The sequence below is a fragment of the Pinus tabuliformis genome, chromosome J, assembly GCF_031772625.1.
Source record: "Pinus tabuliformis cultivar Carrire ecotype Pingquan chromosome J, CPIR1, whole genome shotgun sequence".
NCBI lineage: Eukaryota > Viridiplantae > Streptophyta > Pinopsida > Pinales > Pinaceae > Pinus > Pinus tabuliformis.
In genome coordinates this window covers 452854300-452863921 of record NC_142295.1, presented here as the reverse complement: position 1 = coordinate 452863921, position 9622 = coordinate 452854300, and positions in this window count along the sequence as shown.

The window sequence follows — 9622 nt, the reverse complement described above, 5'->3', positions numbered from 1 at the left end:
ATTGCTTCGTTTTTTATTTTATGTTATTTATTTCAGTTTATTTACAACAAAAAATTTTCTTTTTTACAAACATGATATGGGCTTAATCAATTAATACACTTGCACACACAAGCACACCATAAGTGAAGGGCACTTGGTTTACACCACCAAGCCAAGACTTAACATAATAAATTTATCTCACCGCATCAGAGACAGAAGATATATTGTTGATCTCCCTTCACCATTGCCATGTTCTGGGTGTCCTTCCATCATTGCGCCACCAAGGCGTGAGTCGCGAAGACTATTAGGCCTTCAACCTCAGTTTCTGTTTGGGCATATTACTCCTCCCCATCGGGTTAGAGTTCATAGCCATCCGAGTCCCCATATTGACTCTTCTCTTGATTCCTCATCGAATTCTAAACCTCCTTCACAACATATTGTCACCATGTCTAGACCTACAACTAGTGCAGGACCCCAATCTGGTGGTGGTTCCAGTAATATACCAGTGGTCAAATCAGGCAGAACCATTCCGGCAACCCCCATGCTCCCTTTTATGGCTGGGTTAAGTTTATCAGATCTTAAACAATTGATAAAAGACCCCATAAACCACAATGCTAGTTGGCCCTCCATACTGACTAAGCTTCCCTTAAGCATCCCAAAGTTTGAGGGTATTGCTGGAGAGGATCCTACCAACCTTGTTCGATCCTTCCACATGTGGTGTTCTTCCAACTCCATAAACGATGACTCCATTCGTCTTCGGCTCTTCCAATGCATGCTCGCTGGAGATGTTACAAAATGGTATGTAGACCAGCGCTCCACCTCTCATTCTGTTTTCACGACACTTTCTAAAGCATTCTTGTCCTATTTCTAGATACCTCTCTTATAGGATACTAGTACTGAGATTTTGACCACATTCCATAAATACTCCACTACTTGCCTTTTTGACCATGTTCAAGAGTGGCATTGAAGAAGGAGCACATGTTGCACCCCACCTTTCGAAGACTGTGTTTATCTAGATTAGTTTCTCAATATCCTTTTATCCCCCATCGGAAAAGATGTCACATTCCATTTTCCTCAGACCGAGGAAGAATCTCTCTAGACCGCTTTGAGATATGATCTGCTCTATGCTCAATCAGGTTATGTCTATATTGTTATTCCAGACCTCCCTTGTCCTGGTAGTGCTAATGCACTAGGGGCATCTCACACCGCCGATGGTATTGTTGGATCCCTTTCACATTCTTTGACATATTCTCAGCAGAGTTATGGATACCCACAGGGGGGCACTAGTTCCTCCAACATTTATGCCCCTCCTTATAGCAACATGTTTCCAGGGCCCCAACTCGTCTACCAAACTGTTTCTCCTTCTTAAGCACAACCTGGCGCTCCAGCCCCTCAAGAATTAGCATTGTAACCTCCCATGCATCCTCAGCCCCAACAGCCACCACCCCCCAGGGTCAGGTGTTTTCACAATAGAGTGATACCAATCCCCAAAATTCAATGAAAAAGAATAAGGGGAAGGGTAACAAGGGTAACCAAGGTAACCAGCCTAGTGAAGCCCAAGGGAATTAGCCTAACACCAACAACCAGCAACAAGTCGGCTAGCCCAAGTAAAAAAGGGTTATTCGTATCAATAAGCCTTGTGCATGTTGTGGTGTACATAGCCACTATACAGATGAGTGTCCCCTTTTACCCTAGATGCACCAACTATGGGAAGCTCAAGCAGCTTCCCGAGGTCAACAATTGCCTCAGAATCTTGTGCCACGTCAACCAGTCGTGGTCACAAATCCTTTCCCTTAGCAAGGATTTGTTACTGCTCAACCCCAACCAGGTCAAGTAGCCCACCTCCCCCGACCTTCTAGTGTAGGTGACTACTAGATTCTGATGATGAACTTTGATGAGGTTAACCCCTCCAATATCAACCTACAAATTCGGTCGCGTCAATATGAAAAGCCTTCCACTTCGTCAACTACCAAGTCCAAAGCCAAAGTGTTCGCTGAGCCTCTTACGAAACCAAATGGTCTTTTACAGATCCCTAAACCCAAAGTAGAGGCCATTCCTAAGATCCCAAAGGGACCGTTATGCTGTAATGCAGCTTCTAATAGAGCTGGCCATACATACAGTATAGTAGACGACTTGGCACAATCACCTACCACCATGTTGACACTAGAAGTCCTTCAGTCGTTCCCTTCCAAAAATAAGGCTCTACTAACTGCTTTGGGTGAAGTGGACCCTTCCAACGATCGCTTGATTGTCTTCCCGATTGATACATCAGAGCATGCCCCATTTCCATCATTTGTTGCTTTCCAGATACCAGTTAGAGTCCATAATGCCATCATCTCTAGATGCATTATTGACGAAGTCACATCCACCTATGTTATATCCGCTCCTATTTGGAAACAACTCAAGTCACCCGAGTTTTCCCCCTCCACCATCACCTTGGGTGCTTGGGATGGACACTCCTCCCAGCCCCTTGGCATGTACCATAACTGTCTAATGACTCTTGCGGGAAAGATTTTCCATGTTGATATCGAAGTCACTAATGCCCATTTGGATTAAAATATCCTCTTGGGTCGTAGTTACACATATTCCATGTTAGATGTCGCGTCTAAAGTGTTCCGCAAGATGTGATTCCCCCGCAAAGGGAATATCATTACCATTGATAATTTGACTTACTACGAGTTGGCATCCGTGACCTCCCCCGATTCCATCATCTCGTCGGTATCCGATAAATAGTCTTCCACTCCTTGTACCAGTGCCTCACTTGGAGTTGAAAAATATTCCTCATTGTTAGGTGCCTTTCGTGGTCCTACCCTTCCCGTTTCTAAACCTACTTCCATGAGTGTTTGCATGTTACAAGCATCACAGGCTACCCTTCAGCAGTCTGGTACACCTAATCAACAACTAGTTCCTCAGCATCCTATTGTTGCTCTTCCAGCTGAACCCTCTGGACCCACTCCCCCGAGACCTCCTCCATTTGTGGGTGCCTTCCCCATGTTCCCTCCAGGAACTATTCCTCTAGGTCTCAACCATCCAGGAACTATTCCGTCGGGGCATTATCCTTTCGCCAGATACCTTTCTTATTCCCTCCTCTGGGAATTTTTTCTATACCTGTCATGGCTTCACTAGTCCTTCCTAACATGACTCTCAAGATCCCATTATGGTACATCGATCCCCCTACAAAAATTCTGACTCCAGTTCAACCGGTCCCCATGACCCCTGCCGCTGCTTCAGTACCATCACAACCTCAATAGGAACCAACTCTTCTTGCAAAAACAGCTGGCCCGAGGGACAAAGCCAAAAATAAATATTCAAAGGACAAGGTTCCCCAAGCTCCTCCAACCCCTAAGGCCCCAAAGCCATGCACTTTGTGTGAAGTTGTTGGGCATGCCACCAAAAATTATCCCGAAATTCCTCAACTTAAACCCTTGGTTCATGAAGCGTTCCCTAAGTTGAATATTCGGAATTCCATGTTGACATACCGATCCCACCTAAGAAACTACAAACACTTCGCACAAACCACCTTTGTGCCCTTTGTGATCTTCATGGTCACTATTCCCATTGTTGTCCTCGTCTCGATGAGTTTCACAATTGCCTTTGGGCGATTCGTGAATACGTGGCCACTCGTAGTAGCGCCACTACTCCTCTACCTATGGATTTTGGTACCACCAGTCAACCAAAACAGGGAAACTCTGTCCCCTCTATTGTGATCCCCTCCCCCAATTTCGAGATGATGGACAACATAGGCCCCATTCTTTACCTGTCGTCATCCTTGAGTTCCTCGCCGACAAACCTTCCTGAGTTTTTTGTGCGCATTTCTATCGAACATTTTTCGATAGAATTCGAGGTCTGAACATCAGTAGAACCTCCATCTACCAGCCCATCATCTGCCATCCAAGACGATGCGTATGTGAACCTTATTTTTCAGGGGTATGCACCAAGTAATGTCGTCGCATCATGTAGTCAACCTTCCTCCCGTCCGCCTATCTCCCAGCCTGATGAGGACGCCATGGAAGCTATGTCTACCCTTGATTACCCTTACACTTGAGTAAGGGGGCATTCCTTCATGAGGATTACGAAGGCCATCTCGTTCTTAATTCTCCCAATGCGTTGTACCTCCAGAAATGTTGCTCACAGCACATTGCTTTAAGTTGCGTGTCTTTATTTTTGCCATAATATTAGGTAGATTGCATCCTCTCATCCATTGTCTTTTGCACCTTTCAGATGGATCCATCATCCACACTGTATATCAGCCATGCATATGGTGCGAGTCCTTTCTCCTGAAATCTAGCCTCGGCAGCCTGGGCCATGTTTACCCCCTTGCATATGTTAGTCCTTTCAAACAGCATGTGCATTGGATCTACCACCAATTATCAGGCTGAATATGATGCAGTGATAGGTTTGTTAATCGATGCCCTCACTCATCGCATCCTTCATCTTCATGTTCGTTTAGACTCCTTGCTACTTGTCATGCAATTGAATGGTGTATATCATGTGCATAACCAAGTCCTATTTAGAAAATATCTACGAGTGAAGCTACTAGTACGTGAATTTGAAACCATTACATTCAGTCATGTTCCTAGAGCCCAAAATCACTACGTAGATACTAGTGCAAACAACATTCTAGACTTTAGGGATATCGAAATGCGAAATGACATGATTAGAAAAGAAAAGAGTTTTTGTCTCACCATCATTATTAATAGTGGGAATAGCTTCGATCCATTTCGTAAAGGATTCTACTGCTACGATAATGTATTTGTGTCCCTTTGTCGAAGTTGTTACAAGTAGTAAAACCAATTACTCACTAAGTAGATGGATTGACAATGATGACAAGAAAAAGCAGAACTGGATGAGCATGCATTTTTCGAGTATAAACTTGACAAGGATGGAATTTTTTGACTGCCTCAATACAACCTTTGAAAATCGAAGGCCAAAAATACCTTGCACACAATATTTTTTGAGTTGTAGCAATCCCAGATAAATGACCTCCACAATCCCCACTGTGGCAGTCATTCAACACTAACTCTTCTTCTTCTAAGGTAAAACCTTATCTAAGAATTAAATGAACCCCATGACAATATAAAGTATAACCAATAATTAGATAATTCTTAGTCAGGTGATGTAATTTTCAGTGTTCATCCTTAGAAAAAGACTGAGGGAACTTTGAAGTTTGGAGATATACAATGATGTCTCCATACCAAGTATCTTGTGAGGAGACAAGAAAAATATTTTCATTTGGAAATGATTCTTCATAAGTACCCTCTCCTTCACAAGGCAATTCTTAGATTAATTCTGTAAAGAGCAAAGAATTATTCAATTCGCTGACATGAATTTGAGATCAAATTTTTGAAAAATAACAATCCATTTATCGTATTTCCCCCTATCACTTTCCTACTGAGCACAAATTGAAATGTATTGACATTAGCTAATACAAATGTTTTTCTCAGCAAAATGTAATGACAAAGTCGCTGAACATCATGAACTACTGCTAAAGCCAATTTCTCAATATGAGAATACGAGAGTTTAGGAGATAATAAATCACATGCTCTCTAAGGGCATCACCTGCCTAAACCAGCACCATATTGATAGTTGATTCTATCGGCGCGAGGTACAAAAGGAAATATATGCTATCAATAGGCAGAATTCAAAAGAGGAGCATATATCATTTCCTTTTTCAAAGCATCAAATGAGTATTGATTGAATTCATCCCAAACAAATGGAACTCCTTTCTTAAGTAAACCCATAAATCATTTTGTGATCTCAGTGTAGTTCATGATAAATCGCCTTAAGAATTTAGTTTTTCCTTGGATACTTTGAAGTTGATGAATATTTGACGAGGGAGGAAACTGAAGTATTGCCTCAACCTTGGAAGGATCAACATGAATCCCTTTTTTATAAATGATGAATCCTAATAACCGACCAGATGTAACAACAAAAATGCACTTATTAGGGTTCAACCAAATTTTATAATAACGACATCTCTAAAAAATTAGGTGAATATGTTTTGGATGTTCCATTCTCTTATGAGATCGAGTGGCTAAATCATCCAAATAAGCTTCAAGTATATGTGTAATGTCATGGAAAGCATATGACATAGGCCACTGAAAATTAGCCCCAACATTTTAAGACCAAAATTCATTTTCATATATGAAAACGTACCCCAAGGGAAAATAAACGTTGTCTAATGTTGATATTCAGGACAAATTGTTATTTGGTTGTATCCACAAAATTTTTCCATGAAAGAAAATATTTCATTCCAAGCACACTCATCAATAATATGATCTATAAACGGAGTGGGGAAATTGTCTTTTGGATAATATTTATTCAAATCCCTGAAATCAATGCATACACGGATTGTTCCTTGATTTTCATCCATAAGGATTGGATTGAAAACCCATTCAGTTAAAGGACTTGACTTAAGTAACTTCTCTACTTCTACCTTGACAGTCACAACTTTCCTAGGGTTGAACAGTTGAAGCTTTTGACAGACAATATTTGCATTTTCGTAAGTCTTAATATCATGTTGAATAATACTAGGATCAATCCTAGGAGTTTCCTCATAATACCAATCGAATACATCTCTAAACTCCTTAAAGAGATCGGTGTAAATTTTCATTTATTTAGGGAAAGACTCAACCCAAATGAAGATATTCTCGATAACATTGGGATTCTCAGAAATGTTCACCAAAACAATTTCTGAAGTATTAGCCATGTTACCTTCATCACAAATATGTACTAGAGCCAAATGGTTTAAAATTTTATGAACATTTCTTTGAGAAATAGGACTAGACAAACTTGATTTGAATTTATGCAAGTCAGGGAGAAAATAGGACCGATGATGCAAATCATCCCACAGTCTCTCTACACTAGTCATTGCTTCTAGAATTTCCTCCTCAGACGGTAAAAAATATCAAGGAAATCCATATCCAAAGTGAAATCAATTGTCTAGATTGACACCACATCATCATCCCTATGCTATGTTGAAATAGGATTGGGATCAAAATCTACAAAATTAACAAGAGATTGATATGCAATTTTTGTTGCAAATATAGGATAATCCATTCCATCCACTTTCCCATATTCTAATGTGGTTGTAGGAGGGGGAAAATTCCAAGGATCCAAAAAATAATTAGTGCTAAAAGAAAATCGTTGCGGGACCATCCTGGAGGATAAAATGGCATTAATATAGGAAAAATGAGGTTGAACATCAAAAGTACCCATCAAAGAGGAATACATTCCAACTCCTAAATTCTCAATAGGTTGCTTGGTATTCTTCACCAAGGGGACAGTGGAGTCAGCAGATGCATTAGGGTCATTGGGAGAATAGGCTAAATGATCAATCGTAACAATTATCCCTTCATGAGGAAAGCATAGGATGTAGAATAAAGTTTAGATTATGGCATCCATCATGTAAACCCAATTTCGACCCAACAAAAGATTATAATCAAGATTAGCATCGACTATCTCTACTTCCATGTTAACAACCTTTCCCCCTACACAAATAGGGAAGGCAGGTAGAATCCCATGAGGCCTATGAGAATAACCATCGAATGTGATTAAGAGTGTAGGACGGGTAATAGCTTTATGGGACCCAATAGATTTCCAACATGACATAAACATGACACATGTAAAAGCCCCTTTATCAACTACGATTCAAAAGATGGTCTTATTACAATACATAGTTTTGATATGAAAATCCATATGATGAGGGGGTCCCTTTTTAACATTTGACATATCAAATGTAATTATTAGTGTTTTTTGGGTCAACTGCTCTGATCGCAGTGAGAAAGGCACTCATCTCCGTAGGACATGACTGGAGTACCTCTAACAAAGACATAGCACAAGGGATCTTAGCTAAATCATCAACAATGGAATAGTTCTGAGAAACCCTAACATTTGGATTATAAGTTGATCATTTTGAGGAGACTTTCAGCATCTGAGGTATAGACTCAACTGTTGGCCTCTCTATATGAAGAGGTTCTTGAGTATCAAAAGCAGTTTTAGCCTTAGAAGATTATGGCTCTCCATAATCATGAGCTCTAGTTGAAATATCAACATGAGACTTAACCATATACACATTTGATGTAGATTCCCCTTCCTAGTTTCCCCCTGTAGGGGTTCCAGTATTAGCATTCATGCCAGCAAGTAATTGTTTCCCTTAGGGAAAAGGGTTAGTAAGCACAACCTAGGAACTAGAAGAACCTTTTTGGGCTAAAAAGCACTGAGCATCTTGAATCTTGGGGAAAATATGAGTAAGATGATCCCCACTGCATAACTTGCATGGGAATTTAACCTTCTTTTTAGACTCCTTCTTTCCCTCACCAGTGTCTTCACTAGGTTTATTCGCATTCCCCTTCCCTCCCTTATCTTTTTTCTTTCCATGCCCTTTCTTCTTCCCATTGGATTTTTTATTTCCTTTGGGATTTGAGGACTAAACAACGTTCATCGCTAAAGATTGAGAAGGAGGAGACAACAATGGAATATTTTGTGTCGCAGAAGCATATTGTAATTACAGTTGTTGTAATTGATTTAAAAAAATAGTCATATTACTATCGATCGATCCTACAACTCCATCGACATAGGAGCCTAGTTTCAGTTTGGTGAGATCAATTTTTTAGGAGCATCAAGAAAAATCTTATAGAGGACTCCAAATTGGGAATAAATAAGCTCTAATTGTTGGGCTCTAAATATAACTTGTTCTTCAGTGACCACTCTGAAAGTGACACATCCTTAGATATTTTTGGTTGTAATGATTTCAAAAACCATTCTAGAAGAATTTCATCAGGGATATAAGACTTGATCAACCTCTTCCTTTTGCACCACTCTTGAATGTGGTCAAAAAATATGGGTAGCCTTGTCTTGCTCAAAATTGGCTAGAAGTTCAGTTTCAACATCATAACGGATAGGAAACTAAAAATGGTTGAGAAAAATTATATCTAACTCACCAAACATAGAAAACAACCCCCATTTTAACTCGATATACCATTTCCCTGCATTTCCAATTAAGGTGCATTAGAAGAGCCTCAACCTAATTGAATCAAGGAATTTGATGAGCACCATAAGTCGAAAGTGGTTACATGGTTTGTAGATCCTCACTAGAATTCCCTTCAAATTTTTGTATATTAGATGGAAGTTTAGTAGAGACCGGAAGACAAGTTGGGTTGTAGTGGATCAGAACATTAGTCAATTTCAAAAGATCTGGAAAATTAAGAGTTGCCAAGAATGGTAAGCATGGAGGGACTGCATAATTCCAAGCCCCAAGAGTGGAATTCCCAACATTCGAAAAAGAGTATCCTAGATTTTGAGAGGCACCAGACTACCAAGGATTAATTGAAGAAGTGATTGAAATATAAGGAAAACCCTGTATTCCAAGGGTATATAGAGGGTATTCACCCACTACTATAGGATCACTAGTCATAGGAAAAATTCCTCCCAACGGAATGCTATATGAAGGGAAGAGCCCTTGGTAAGGGTTCCAAACACCAACAAAAGGAGGAAAAACTTGTGAAATACCAGAAGTAGGGAGGGGAATATTCCCCTTTTAACCAAATAAATGAGAGAGATTCCCAGACCCAAGACCATTAACAGAAGGATATACCAAGCACTGGCTCCCTTGAAAAGGATTAATAGTTTGAGTGTGGCTAGA